Source organism: Cricetulus griseus, chromosome 8, assembly GCF_003668045.3.
Source record: "Cricetulus griseus strain 17A/GY chromosome 8, alternate assembly CriGri-PICRH-1.0, whole genome shotgun sequence".
Lineage (NCBI taxonomy): Eukaryota > Metazoa > Chordata > Mammalia > Rodentia > Cricetidae > Cricetulus > Cricetulus griseus.
This window is the reverse complement of record NC_048601.1, coordinates 93,761,752-93,778,058: the sequence shown is the minus strand read 5'-3', so window position 1 is coordinate 93,778,058 and position 16,307 is coordinate 93,761,752.

Genomic DNA, 16,307 nt, shown 5'->3' with positions numbered 1-16,307 from the left:
ACATGAGTGTGTCCATGTGCACATTTACACAACATCCTTTAATCCCAGCACTTAGGAGGCAGAGGCAGGCAGATCTCTGTGAGTTCAAGGCCAGCCTGGTCTACAGAGTGAGTGCCAGGACAGGTTCCAAAGCTATACAGAGAAACCACATCTCAAAAAAACAAAACAAAAGACTTGCTTTGTGACTGAGGATATGGTCACTTTTGGAGGTTTCATGAGGTACTGAGAAGAAGGTATATTCTTTGGTGTTTTGGTGAGATGCTCTGTAGATATCTCTTAGGTCCATTTGAGTCATAAGGTCTGTTAGTTCCATTATTTTCTGTTCAGTTTCTGTCTTGATGATCTGTCCATGGTGAAGTTTCCCACTATTAATGTGTGGGGTTCAATGCGTGATTTGAGTTTTAGTAATGTTTCCTTTAAAATGTGAATGATGCTCTTGTATTTGGGGCATAGATGTTCAGAATTGAGATGTCATCCCGGTGGATTTTTCCTTTAATGAATATGAAATGTCCTTCTCCATCTCTTTTGATTAATTTTTATTTGAAGTCTAAATTGTTAGATATTAGGATAGTTATAGCAGCTTGATTGTTAGGTCTATTTGATTGGAAAATCTTTTTCCAATGCTTTACTCTAAGGTAATGTCTATCATTGATATTGAGCATGTTTCTTGTATGTAGCAGAAGGACATTCTGTTAGCCTGTGTCATTTTTTTTGGCAAAATTGAGTCCATTGACATTGACAGCTACTAATGACCTCTGATTGTTTATTCTTCTTCTTCTTCTTCTTATTATTATTATTATTATTATTATTATTATGTTGTCGTCGTTGTTGTTGTTGTTAGTGTTGGTGGTGGTGGTAGTAGCATGTGTTTCCCCTCTTTGGATTTTGCTGGCTTGAGATTATCTATTGCCTGTGTTTTGGGGTGTAGTTAACCTCCTTGGGTTGGAATTTTCCTTCTAGTACTTTCTGTAGGGTTGTGGATATATATTGTTTAAATTTGACTTTGTCGTGAAATATCTTCTTTTCTCCATCATGGTGACTGAACATTTTGCTGAGTATAGTAGTCTGGGCTGATATCTGTGGTCTCTTAGAATCTGCAAGACATCAGTCTAGGCTCTTCCAGCTTTTATAGTCCCTGTTGAGAAGTCTAGTGGAATTCTAGTAGGTCTGCCTTCCTATGCTACTTGGCCTTTTCCCTTTGCAGCTTTTAATATTCTTTCTTTGTTTTATATGTTTAGTGTTCTGATTACTATGTGATGTGGGGACTTTTTTTTCCGATCCAATCTATTTGATGTTCTTTAAGGTTCTTGTATCTTTTAAAAAAGGTTTGTGTATTTTATGTATGTATTTTATGTGTCTGCATATATGCCTACAATCAGATATTTCTCCCCTACCAACCGGTTCCCAAACAACTATTCAGAGGCTGATTATAAATTAGAAACACTCAACCAGTAGCTCAGGATTATTTCTAACTAGCTCCCGCAACAACCCATTTCTATTAATCATGCACTGCCCCAAGGCTCTATCCCATTTTGTGCGTCTGATTCCTTCTCTGTCTGATAGGTGACTCCTCTGCCTCTGCCCTTCCTCATCCCATCATTTTCAGTTGGCCTTTCCCGCCAAACTTTATCACATTCTGCTATTGACCAGTCAGCTTATTTATTAGACCAATCACAGTGTCATATACTCACACAGTGTGAAGGAATATTCCACAGCATTCATCTTAATGCCAGAGAGGGCATCAGATACCACTGGTGATGATTGTGAGCTACAACATGGTTTCTGGGAATTGAACTCAGGATCTCTGGAAAAGCAGCCAGTGCTCTTAACCACGGAGCCGTCTCTCCAGGCCCTTCTTGTACTTTATTGGCATGTCCTTCTTTAGGTTAGGGAAATTTTCTTCTATGATTTTATGAAATATATTTTATGGATTTTTGAGCTGGTGTTCTTCTTATATTCCTATTGTGTACTTTGGGCTTCCAACCAGCTCCCAAATAAAGAAACAGATAGTTATTATTAATCATGAATGTTCAGCTTTAGTGTAGGCTTGTTCCACCAGCTCTTTTAACTTAATTTAACCTGTTTCTATTCATCTATATCTTGCCTTGGGGCTTTTTACCTTACTTTCATTCTGTATGTCCTACTTTCATGCTTCCTCTGAGTCTGGCTGGCTCCTGGCATCTCCCTGGTATCTTTTTTTCTTTCTTTTATTGAGCCTAAATGACTCCTTCTACTTACTCTTCCTGCCCAGAAGTACTGCCTATACCTCCTCCCTTGGTATTAACCAATCAACTTTTTATTAGACCAATCAGGTGTCTTAGGCAGGCAAAGTAAAACAGCAACATATGTTTACAAAGTTAAACAAATATTTGACAACATAAACAAATGCAACACATCTTTACATAGTTAAATAAATGTTCTGCAACATAAGTAAATGCAATACATCTTTACACAGTTTAACAAATATTCTGCAACATAAACAAATACAACACATGTTTATGTAGTTAAACAAATGCAATACATATTTGCATAATTGAACAAACATTCCACAACACTTCCCCCTTTTGTCTAAATAAAAGAAAAGGTTTTAGCTCTAACATGGCAAGACTATATACAATAAGAATAATTATCAAGCAAGGATTACTTTTACAATATCCAGTTCATTTGCAAATTTGGCAAATTCAGAGAAAATACTCCACTATCTATCCCATCTTGGTGAGTCTAAGTTGCATACCTAATTCACTTTCTATGCTAATTTGTACTATCAACCCAAAATTATCTTTTTAGACCTCAAAACATTTTTTTTTGATTTTTCGAGATAGGGTTTCTCTGTGTAGCTTTGGACCTCAAAACATTTTTTAGATAACAATTTAAGATTTTATGTTTTTCAACCTCAAAACTTTACATTTCTTATGTAAGTTTCCTTTCTGAATCTGTTAAACAAGAAAAGCTATAACTATCTCATCTTTAACTGCATCAGACACCTGCGATGGATATAATATTTCCTGAGTGAACAGGAAATGCAGAGCAAGCAACTTCCAAAAACATGACAAAGACATGACAAAGAAATGACAAAGACATCTGGCTGCCTGGGCGGTCACCCAAGGCTCCTCTGCAACAGTGGAGCATCCATTTTTAGCCTACAGGCCTAGAATATCTGACAAACTTTTCTGTGATACAGGAATTTTGAAGGACCCTCCCACCTTGACTTGACAAAGTTCAGCAGTCTTTTTCCTTTGTGCCCTGCTTGTCCAGTTGGTACAGCATTCTGTCAGCAGTCAAGGTAAAGGCAATTTCTTATCCAAATGGCTAGCTTTGCCCCCAATGAAAGCAAACTCCATATGGAGGTTCTTTAATGCCCATCATCGTTTTGTGAAGTAGACTGGTGCTGCCAGGAGCAGAAGTGTCTCACTAACATGAATAGTCTTAGATTATTAAACATCTTAAATGTCATATTCTTCAGATCTCTGAAGCATTTGAAGATGACTTATGTATCTAAAATATGTTTAACTTTGAAAACATACCTAACATGACTACCAGTTTGATTACTATAGATAACTACTAACCTGCATTCCTTAATTATCCTAAACAGTTTATAATAATATTGTTTGAGGACTATAATTTCGTATTACATTTTAAAATGCATAGCTACAATACCTTAAACAAGAGCAGAAACATACATGTGGCATAACAAAATAACTTTAAATTTGTATTACTATACAAAAATCCATACCAATGTAAAATACTTAAGATGAATAGTTGCCTTTTTATCCTATATTCCTACACCCCCACTAAATGATGACAAATATCTATAACCCTCTGAATGACCAAAAACCACTCATCCTGCCTCTTGGTAATGTTGCTGTTGTGTTCTCTAGACTGCTTCATGTTGTCTGAGGGTGATGACATCCCCACGGGACCATGAGAAAGTTGAGATAATGGTAAAGTCCTAAGAAAACTAGTTATAACATTTGCTGTTCAATCTCTGTATAATGGGAAATTGCAAGGCTTATTTTAAGTTCTGGCTAGAAGAGTCTGTGAAGTTGAGCCATTTTGGCTAGCAGCCTTGAAGTTGTTGTGAGTGCAGAACTCTGAGGAAACTGCAACAGAGGCACTCTGAAAAGTTGGACCACTTGGGCCACCCATTTTCATTGGTGTCTGGTCCCCTCAATCTGAAAACACAAAATTGCAAAGGTAACATACATACCTACATTAACACAAGTATGGACTGTGCATCGTACACAACCCAGCCAAAGATGATTTTTTGTTTTATGTTCGAGCAGGTAAAAGACATCTGTCAACTTTATAAGTTTGTTTGGACTGTACAACCAAACCTCTATCCATGACATATGAAAAGATGACATGTAATAGTAAGTGTCAGGGGCTCTGTAACTGAAATGATTTGTCATGTCTCATCCAGTCTCAGGGCTGTTCCCATGTCAAGGGATCAGCATAGAGACACCTGTCTTGTAGGTTTTCTAGGTTTATTTCTTTTTGTCTGTAGCAAAGATTTTCAGGGGTCTTCACCAATCAAATCTGGTCTCTATTAATTTTGAAGGAATCCACAGCCCTTCATTTCCTGTGGGGGAAAAAAGCATAATCTTCTCCCCTAACACAATGCATTTTCTGAATTCCATTTTAAAGTTGAGACATCCATAAAGTATCCAGGCTGGTGTAGTTCAGCAGTTCCTTTTACAATCCTATGTCTCTCATCAGCTGCCATTCACTTGCCAGCATTCAAAAATTCAGTTAACAAACACAATACAGGACCAAGACTCCCTGTGTATTTCCCGTCTTTATGTGGCTTATTCCTTTTATATCACTTTACTCTTTCTTTAAAGACTTTACATTATTATTATTATTATTATTATTATTATTATTATTATTATTATTTTGGTTTTTTGAGACCAGGTTTCTCTGTGTAGCTTTGCAGCCTGTCCTGGCACTTGCTGTGTAGATCATGCTGGCCTCAAATTCACAGAAATCTGCCTGCCTCTGCCTCCTGAGTACTGGGATTAAAGGTGTGTGTTACCACCACCCAGCTTATTTAAACTATTTATTTTTTCCTATGACAGTCTATAAGCATTTTCTTTTCTTTCTTAAGCACCTACACACACTGTAACCTGTTTAAAGGGTTTTTTGTGCACCTGTAGCGTTCTATGACTGTATGAGCCAAACCTTAAACTGTTAAGTGGCAGCTAGGCCCACTGCCATGTGGTCCTGGTGGTTGGCTCTGCCCCTCCTGGGGTCTGTGAGCACCAAGGCTTAAAACCTGGTCTAGAGCTGTATTAAGTTGGTGCCTACACTGTGGAAGGTGTTTTGACTTAGCTTGCTGTTTCTACTTAGCATGCTGGATGTACAGCAGTGTCTCTTAAAGGACCCATAACAAAATATTTTTTCAACTTTATCAGGCCCTATGTGGAAATTTGGGCTCCATGTTGGGTGCCATTTGTCAATGGAATTTTCTTTGGGCTTCCAAACAGCTCCCAAATAAAGATATGAAGATTTGTTATTAATTATGAGTGTTCAGCCTTAGCTTAAGCTTGTCCAACTAGTTATTTTAAATTAATTTAACCTATGTCTATTCATCTAGATTTTGCTCAGGGCCTTTTTTTTTCTTTCATTCTATGTGTCCTACTTTCCTGCTTCCTCTATGTCTGGCTGGCTTGCCCCTGGCATCTCTCTGGTGTCTCTCTTTCTTTCTTTTGTTGAGCCTAAATGCCTTCTCCTATTTATTCCCCCTGCACGGAAGTTCTGCCTATACCTCCTCCCTCAGTATTGGCCATTCAGCTTTTTATTAGACCAATCAGGTGTCTTAGGCAGGCAAGGCAAAACAGCAACACATCTTTACATAGTTAAACAAATATTCTGCAACATAAAAACAAATGTAACACATGTTTGCATAGTTAAACAAATATTCTGCAACACTATTATTCTTAGGTTTGGCCCTTTTCATGACATCCCAGATTTTCCTGGATGTTTTGTTTTAGATTTTTTTAATTAATATTTTTTGAACAATGAATCTATTTCTTCTATTGTATCTTCGGTGTCTAAGATTCTCTCTTCCATCTCTTACATTCTGTTGGTGATGCTTCTTCACTTATCCAGATTTTCCATTCCCTGAATCCCCTCAGTTTGTGCTTTCTTTATTGCTTTTATTTCAATTTTTGTGTCATGAATAGTTTTCTTCATCTTTTTTCCCTTGGCTTTCTTGGCATTCTATGTTGATTTCCTCTAAATTTTTTTGGTTGTCTTTTCCTTGATTTCTTTAAGGGAGTCTTTCATTTCTTCTTTAAGGACCTTTATCATCTTCATAAAGCTGCTTTTAAGGTCATTTTCTTGTGTTTCATTTGTGTTGTAATATTCAGGTCTTGATGTCATAGGATAGCTGAGCTCTGGTGGTGCCATATTGCCCTGGCTATTGTGTTTTTACACCGACCTTCAGGCATCAGAATTTGGGATGATTAATTCTAGTCCCTGATTTCTGAGTTTGTCTTTGTTGGATGGGTGTTTTCTTCCGTGGTTTCTGTTTCCTCTTTGGTTTACCAGTCTTTGTGGACTGAATTTCTGGTGGCTGTTATGACCTCTGATCTCAGAGGGAGTCTCTGTCCAAGTTGAAAGCTGGCCTTCTGGTGGTTATCATGGCCTTTGATGCAGCAGGGAAGTCTCTGTTAATCTTATTGGTGTGGTTTGCCCCATTCTGACTGGTATGGCTTGTGCCTGAGTGGCAGAAGTCCCCTGGGGTTGAGGGAGGGGCCAGCAGAAGGACTGATATTGAGCTGGAAAGGTAGGGGCCCTGGGACTGGTCCCAGGGAACAGAATCCAGGGAGAGGGGCAACTCTACTGTCAGGCAGATTATGCATCATTTCTGACCGGTCCTAATTTTTATTGTCTGTCAAATCCTCAAATTTGAAAATCACTGCTCCAAAATCCATTGAATGTCATTGATGTTAATTGTAATGATGGTTTCACAGGTGTGTACTAAGCCCCCCCCCCCCCCGCCGAGTGCATCAAGTTGCATATGTTAAACACATACAGCTCTTACATGTCAATCATAACTGGATAATAAATTTTCTTAAATATGCAAATATACACATAAACTATTTATAGTGTTATCACTTTGAACTCTAGTTCTTTTAGTCATCTTGCATTTGCTGAGTGCTTACCATGGCTCTTACACTGGAAGCTTACAACTCAGTAAGGCTAAAGACAAATTAAAATCAGTCTGCTTCCAATGTCACAGCTCCATGATACAAAAATCTCAGAGTGCTGATCTTGGTTGGCTACATCCTGGCTGGGACAGGAAGAAGGTTTACTGATGGAAGACCCAAGGACTGGGGTGGAAGTAGCCAGGGATGGTGGGGAGGGAGAAGGGGCAACACAGGGGAGATTGCAAAGAATCAGAAAAATCCCAAACAAACCTTCATATGATTAGGGACTTGGGTACCAAAGCCTGGCAACCGCAGACTGAGGAGGGCATTATGGTTCAGAAAGTTTGGTGGTGGCACACTAAGGAACATGTTGCAAACGGGGAAAGTAATGAAGTTTCCGGTGGACTTTTGAGATTGAGCCATTTCTCTTTAGCTTTTAATTTCCTCTATTTTTAATTTAAAAATTCTATACAATATATTTGATCATGGTTTTCTTCTCCAACTCCTCCCAGATCCCCTCTACCTCTTACCCACCCAACTTTATATTCTTTCTCTCATAAAAAAACAAAAAGCAAAGCAAAAAAAAAAAAAACTATAAGTCAAAAAAGTCAAAGCCAAACACTGATAGCACACTCCTTTAATCTCAGCACTTAGGAGGCAGAGGCAGGCGGATCTCTGTGAGTTTGAGGCCAGCCTGGTCTACAAAGTGAGTTCCAGGACAGTCAGAACTGTTATACAGAGAAAACCTGTCTGGAAAAATAAAAGCCCAATTTAAAAAATGGAGTTTGTTCTGTGTTGGGCAACTACTCCTAGGCATGGACTTTCCCTGAATTCTCTGTTACAGACAACTGATTTTCCCTTTGCCAGTGGGTGTCAACTTCAAACAGCTTCTTGATTAGGCATAGGGTTCTGTGTCCACTTCCCCTCCTCTGCTGGGACCCTGTCTGGCTTGAACCTGTGCAGGCCTTGTGCGTGCTTCCACTGCCTCTGTGATTTCATGTGTGCATCAGTCCTGACACATCTAGAAGACAGTTCCTTGAAGTTATCCATCTCTCTGGCTCTTAAAATCTTTCTCCTTTTCTACATAGATTCCTAAGCCTTAGGCGGGGATGGGCTTTGGTGAAGACATCTCATTTAGGACGGAGCGCTCCAAAATCTGCAAATTGTCCAGTTGTGTCTATGTTAATTCCCATCTATTGCAAAACTAAGCCTCCTGGATGAGGGTTGAGCAAGGCACTGATCTGAGTCCCTTTCTAGTATCTGAACTCCTTCTTTAAAAACAATTCTAAGTATTTTTCCTGCATGTATACCTGTATACAGGTTGTATGTCTAGTTCCTAAGGAGGCCAGAGAAGGCATCAAATCTCCTGGAAATGGTGTTATAGGTGGTTATGAGCTGTCACATGGATGCTGGGAAACAAACCTCTACAAGAGCAGCAAGTTCTCTTAACCACTGGCCCATTTCTCCAGCCTAAGCAGTGCTGGTGGAACCCACAGGAGAGATGAGTGACTCCAGCAAGTCCAGAAGAGAGTGCCAAGATCATATGGAGTGCACAGCCACACAGAGGTGAGACGGTCTGATGAGAGCACGTGGGGAAGCACACTGGCAAACTCCTGAGCAGCACAAGGCCCGTATACAGCAACCACCTTGCAGTCTTTTGATACAATTTCCCCTCTCCTTTAGATCATGTCCCGTGACTAAGTCTTTAACCATGTGTGTGTCCCCAGATACCCACGCATTGTCTGGGGCTTCTCTATCCCCCAGGAGCGCAAACACAAACCAGACAGCTTCACACCATCTCTGCCTTCCCAAAGGAGTCACAGTCCTCCAACTCAAGGACACAGCTGACCACAGCTGAGCAACAACAGCCACCGTGCACATGGGGCTGTGGAGCTACCATGCAGGGCAGCAATATGCTCACAGGTGCTCCAGGCTGAGGCCCACTGTGTTGGAAATCTGGATGTGAAAATAGATGGCACATTAATTAAATTCTCAATGGTGCTCTGAGCCGTTACTGAGCACAGAGCCAGGCTGGCAGAACTTGGAGCCTGGCCCGAGCCACATGGGATGGCTCTGTGTGCATAGCCTTCCAGTCTCCAACTGTCCCTCATGTGTGAGGAAATCTGGAGGGCTGAGACCCTGTCTGAGAATGGGGACCTATCATCTTCACATTTCTCAACTGTGCACTGATTCTAGACCACCCCCCACCCCCACCCCACCCCCGCCAGATCTATCCCTCTCTCTGAGTAAGTGCTCAACTGGCCAAGCTAGTAGGTAACTGACCCCAACTGATGGCAGTTGTATTAGTTCCCATTTCTGTTGCTGTGATAAAACATCATGACAAGAAAGCAACAAAGAGAGATAGATAGATAGATAGATAGATAGATAGATAGATAGATAGATAAACTGAAAGTGGGGCCAGGATATAAAACTCTAAAATCCTGTCCCCAGTAACATACTTCTCCAGCAAAACCACACTTCCTAAATCTCAATGACTGACACCAACTAGAAATGAGGTGTTCAAATGCTGAAGCCTATGGGGAGGTTTCCTCACTCAAACCACCACAGTTGCAGGTGGAGGGGAGTCTGGAGCACTCTTCCTGCAGTGACGCCTGTCTGCTGATAGAGCAGCTCGGGCTTAGCTGTGTTGTGCCAGGCTGGTAGAGGAGACATGATGAGCTAGAGAGCTACTCCCCTGCAGTCTCCCACTCACATCCAAAAAGTTTGCCACACTCGGTTAGGGAAAGAGAGACCAAACCAATGGGCTGAATACACTGTGAGGTGAGATCTGCCAGAGTCACTATTCAAGGTGTCCACAGAATTACTAAATTAGAAAATAAACAGAAACATGTGTTGAATTTCAACATTCAATTATAGACAAAGTTCACCACCTAAAACTGTGGGAAATAGTCCCTTCCCTCAGGGCACCCACCATCCTAGAAGGACAAGGACCCCAAAGAGGCTCTGTGTCCTTGAAAACAGCACAGGCTGTGTCCTGCAGCTTAAAGAAGGAAGGGTCCCATTGTGGGGATGAGGACCATTCCCATGAAGTTGGGAATTTTAAGTGAGTCATAGTAGTCAGGTTCCACTCACTGCTTAACTTAGTGTGAAGTTCAGGGGTGACATTTACAAAGAGTGAGCAGAGTCTTCCTGGAAGATGGAATAACACAGGCTGAGGCCAGTGAGCCACACAAAGACCATAAATATGAGGAGCTGGAGCAAAGGTAGATGCAGGTAAATGAAAATACATACACACAGTCTGGATCCACTGTGCCTGAACGCATCTCAGCTTTAATAGTGCATGATTAATTGCAGAAGTGGCCATTCACAGCTCAACACAAACTTGACCTTTCAGACAGGAAGAAAGTAACATCTCAAAGGAAACTCCAGCTAGAGATGAACAATAAAATCTGGGCCTGGTGGGCATACCTGTCTTCCTACAACTCTGGAACTGAAAGAAGGAGGATCAGGAGGCTAACCTCAGCTACAATATACTTGGACCGCCAGCTCCCCAGTAAAGACATTATTATATCTTTATTATCTTATGGGCTTATTAATTATAAGAGCTTGGCCACAGTTTAGGCTTGCTACTAACTAGCCTTACAACTTAAATTAGCCCATTTCTTTTAATCTATGCTCTTTCATGTGTCTGGGACACCATTACTTTGTAGCGCCCATGTTGCTTCCTCTGTTTCTCGCTGGCAACTCCTCATGACTCTGTCCTTCTCCTTACCGGCATCCTCTCTGTCTGGCTGTCCTGTGTATACCTCCTGCCTAACTAGTGTCCATTCAGCTCTTTATTAAACTAATAAGGAGTCACTTTGGCAAAGACACATCTTCACCGTGTACAAAAAGATTATTCCACAACATTACAGAGAGTTCAAGGCCAGCCTGCTATGAGACCTTATATCAAACAAAAAGAAAACTGAACAGCAAGGTGCTCTTCTCTGAGGAGGAACGGCACTGGAGGATAACAAAGAGTGTGAAACACTCTGCTCCGAGTACAGCAATGCTCACCTGCATTCCAAGGCATTTTCATAGCAAACACCTTCAACACCCAGTCACCCTTGGGCTGCAAAGATGACTCGGTGTTTAAGAGCATCCATTGCTCTTGCAGAGGACCTGATTCCTAGCCATCCATAACTTCATTTCCAGAGGATCCGACAACTTCTTCTGCTGACTTCTGTGGGCACCAAGTGTGCACATGGTACACATGCACCCATGCTGGCAGAACACATGAAGTAAAATGAATTCGTCTAATGAAAATTAACAGTCACCTTTGTCACTCACTCTCAATGATGACTAGAAGAGGTTAAGACTGCTGTGATTTGCATATCCCCGAAGTCCACGTGCTGGGACTTGGTTCCCAAAGCAGCAGTATAGACAGGTGGGCTGTGTGACAAGGCCTTTGAGGATGGACAATATCCTGTTGCTGGAAGGTTATGATGAAAGTAACTTTGACCCTCTTCTCTCATCCTCTCCTGCCTTCTCTTACAGGAGAGTCTAGGGAGAAGGCCCTGGGACACCACTGTCCACATTGCCACCCAGGCTGTGGAGCTGTGTCACCGTGGCAAACAGAGGCTGCAGTTCCTTCAAGTTATTATACCACTGAAAGCCAAGAATTATCATTCCATGAATGTACCACACAGCCAAGGTTCTGTACTGGGTGGCAACCTCCCAGTCACCAAGTCCTCAAATCAGCCTAGAACATTGATGTCAATGCCCCTCCTCACAGACAAGGAGGCCAGGGATCAGGGGCAGGAAGCTAGTAAATTATATATATATATATATATATATATATATATATATATCTGCTTATTAATCAAAAGTTTGCTTTTGAAATGAAGGAAAATTCTGAAGCTTAATTCTTTCAGTTCTATCCTTTCCTCACCAGGTTTTGCTGGGTTTTCCTGAGTCAGCACAGTCTTTATGGTCCAGGCACAATGCGGGAGATTGCCCTGACCTGGCTGTGGTCTTCAAGAAAACTCCAACTTGGCACCCCATAAGATGCTGTCTGCCCAGTTCTTCTTGTTCTTCTGCAGGAAGGTTTTGCTGGCAAGACCCAGAAAGAGGATGAAGTCATGACCCTGTTCCCACAATCCCCACAGTTATCCTTCAGCACCTTAGTCTGCACAGGTGGATATGGTGAAGACTAGAAAGCTCCACCACAGTCTCTGTAAACACCAGCATATCTGGTCGTGAGAGCCCTGGCTCCTCACTCCTCACTGTCCCTTCCCCACACAAGCTCAGGCTCACATTCATCCTGCCAGGGAAAGACATGAGCATGCTGGGAAGGAGCCCATTGAGAGCTCAGCTCTGACCAAGTTACGTAGCCATTTACTCAGGGAGGAAATACTCCTTCCTCTAGGGTACACAGTAGCTTGGGCAAGTGACAAGGCTCAGGAAATAACAGAAACTTACAAGACTCACAAGACCCCACCTCCAAGGTTATATAAGCAGTAGCAATTTCTAGGGAGGAGACCAGGGTAGGTGCAAGATGTTAGGAAACTCTAGGAACTCAGTTTCCCTGACTGGTCACCCAGACTGAGGTGGGCTTTCTGGTAATGCAGCTGTGCCTTTAAGTTACACATGGCCCCAGTAAGTTACCCAAATAAATCCAATGATTCACCAGCTAAACAGGTGAGATGATTTCTTTGGTCTACTGTCAATTCCTTCTCTGGAGTTAGTAAACTTTTGTTCATGAACCCCTAGGAAAACCCACACAGTACAAGGTAGGACTGCACTTCACCCTGCTCCCTGGTTGAACACAGATCTAGCCTTACCCACAGGGGTGTGGGGTGGTCCTAGAGGCTTCTCCTCTAATGTGGACCTTGAGGCCCCAACACTGAAGGTCTCCCGGCCTTATTTCCCCTACGACGTGCTAAAGTCAAGTTAAGCTCAGCCCTGAAAATCATGTTTTCTGCCTCAGATCTAAAAATAGTTGGTGAGGCTTAAAGCGGTTCTGCCCCAGTTTATTTAAGGCGTAATCTCAAATATCCCTTTGTCCTAATTATGAGATATCCCCGAAGGCAGAGCTCAGGGAGAATCTGACAGCAGCACGACATTTTATTTTTGATCTTAATTCAACTCTCAGATATTTACAAGTCTCCATAGAGCGCCTCCCACTGGCCAAGTGCCTTTGATTTCACTGTATGGTGGAAATTAAAGGGAAATGGAAGGAGGAAGGACAAAACTCCCAAAGAACTTACACATCAGAAATTTTAAGACAGCTGATGTATTGGCAGACTGACAGTTGTTCCACACTGGTCATCATTTTCCTGACCCTGAACTGGGCACTCTATGGCTGTCAGAGGCTTCTTCTTGCTGTGTCTAAGTGGAGCTTCTTGGCCTGGGTACTGTTCTTCACGGCCTGCTGTAACACTTGACTTTCTTACCGCAAAGTCAGGATCATAGGGATCTATTTTTAAAGTTATGAATAAATAAAGACATAAAATGCTTAAGAAGACACTTTGTTTCAAGGTGCTGGTCTGAGCCACAAATTGAGCCAGATCTGAGCCTTGAGCCTCTAAGATGCCTACACTAGGCCCTTCTGTGTGCCTGTAACAAGATGCCCAAAGAAGGCTCCTGTACAAAGAAAAGGGGTTTATCAAGTTCTGACCCAACATGGAGGGGCCACTTCTGGTGGTGGTCTTCTTGTTAGCAGAGCCCCAGCTATATTGAACATCACATGGCAAGAGACTGGAACATGAGCTATGTCCTATGGTCTCCCTCTTCTTATAAAGCTTTCAGGATTTAATCAGGAAGCTCTCCCCATGACATTACCTAATCCCTCCCAAGGGCCCCTCGCTACACCCCACAGTGAGGTGAGGTGATGTTCCCTTAATACTTCATGATGGGAACTGAATTCAGCACAGAAACCTTTGAGGGAGACTCAGCCCATTCTTTCTATGAGAACTAAAATCATCCTGCAAGCATAGTGTTGAACCGAGAAATGTCAAACTGGAGCATCAGCCTGAGGGAAGCTCCCCAGTGTCCCACTTTGCTTCCTCCTGCAGACCTGGAGATTCTGGGGTCCAGTTCTGTAGCGGAATCATCTTTAATTACCTCACGCGTGTGCGCACCTGTGTGTGTGTGTGTGTGTGTGTGTGTGTGTGTGTGTGTGTAGAAGTCAGAGGTCAACCTTAGGAAGGTCTACAGGTGCAGACCATCTTGTGTTTTTACCCAGGATCATTTCCTGAACCTGGAGCTGGCTGAATGGGCTATGCGGGATGGCCTGATGGCCCCAGGGGTCCTTGTCTCTACCCCTTCAGCACTGAGATTATCAGTATGTGCACAATCCCCAGCACGTCTACATGGCAGCTGCAATTGAACCTGTGTCCTCTTGCTTTCTTGGCAAGCACTTTGCCAACTCTCTCCAGCCCAGAATAATCTCTTTACTAACATAGTAAAACATTAAAATCACTACCTTCCAGCCCCACTCCAAAGTAACATGATAAAGTCAAACTTTGAGAAGTAGCTGCTTTAGGTCATGACCCAGTGACAGATGAGTGTGAAGTCACTGACTCTACAGATATTTATTGGGCCTCTACTAGGGAAAAGGCCCATCCTGGGTGGTGAGGTAGGCTTTGGGGCCATTAAATTTTATAACAATTCATTTTTTCTGTGACTAGGATGCTTTATAATGTCCTCAGAGTGCTCTGTTGGGAGGAGCCTTAAGCAGCTGGCATGCTGGCTACAAAGAATTCATCATGTCTATAAATCACAAAACACAAACAGGAACATTACTTAGATGAGAAGTACTTACAGTTGTTCTCTTTCTTCTGGTTAGATTTAAAGCTTTGTTGGGGAAGCAGGAGGTGAAAATGAACCTGTGGTTCTAAGACCAAGTGGACTATGGTCAGTCATAGACTCCATGTTTGTGTCATATGGTTGGGCTGCCCAGGTGATAATTAAAGACAAAAAAAGAGCCCTGTCCCACCATGGCACTGTGCTCTGTCATGGGTAGCACTATATTTCAACCTGTCTCAGGGAGATTCGCTGATGCTAACTCAGCAAACCCAGCGCATCTGAGACATACAAATTCATATGCTGCATTGAAAGTCCTAAAATAGAACACTTTAAAATAAACATACTCCTAGAGGTTGGTGGAAAATTCCGAAATAATTTTAAAAATAAGGTACTACAATTCCCAAAACAAAGCCCCTTAATCTACAAGCCAGTCCTACAGCTGAGAGCCCGAGAGTGTACTGCACTAAAAACACAAACAAGAGAGTATAGTTCATAGAGGTGTGCAGTGGCATGGCTGTTAACAACGCCAAGACAACCTCTGAATGAACGGCGCAGGGGCGAGCTTTTGAGATGCCTTCAGGCTCTCTGGGAGATCACAGCTCTGCCCACACCCACTGGACTCAGTGGAAATCAGGAAAGAGTGACTTTGTACCAACTGGTTTTTAAGAGTCTGTTCATAAATTGTGCAGAGAACAATGCTCCACAGGAGGTTCTGGTCATTTTGAAACAAGGCTCTTTAAAGGAGTTTCCAGAAAGTCCCTTTGTGCCATGTGCAGCCAGAGGACTTTCTGGGGTTCAGTAAACAATAACTTCCTAATAAAAAGCTCAGCCGGAGGAGTGAAGAAGAGCACTCAGGTTTCAGCAATAGGTGGCTATGAAGCACAGGTCTCGCACATCTCATGGAAGCTGTGCTGTTTTGTGTGCACGTGTGTGCACATCTGTTCGTATATGTGCATGTATGTGTGCACGCATGTATATGCAGGGGTACCCACAAACATGTGTGTGCATGCTAGTTGGAGGCCAGGCTCTCTTTTACCACTATTCTCCACTTTACTGTCAGAATGCCGTCTCTCACTGAGCCCAAGCTTAGCTGGCTGGCTGGCTGGCGGGCCACAGGGATCCTCTTGTTTCCACCTCCCCAGCACTAGTATTACAGGCACATGGCCCATGCTGCTGTGCCTGACTTTTGGTTTATTGTTTTTGTTGCTTTTAACATGGGTTCTGGGACACTGAACTCGGGTCCTTATGCTTGCATGGCAAGCCCTTACCAGTTGGGCCATCTTTCCAGCCTCTGAGTTACAGAGAGACTGTTTACGGCTTTGTTGGGGACACTGAAGGCATGTGACCAGCAGTGTTTTTATAAAAGTGAAAGTTCTCTATGTAAACACTTACAATGCATGTCCTGGT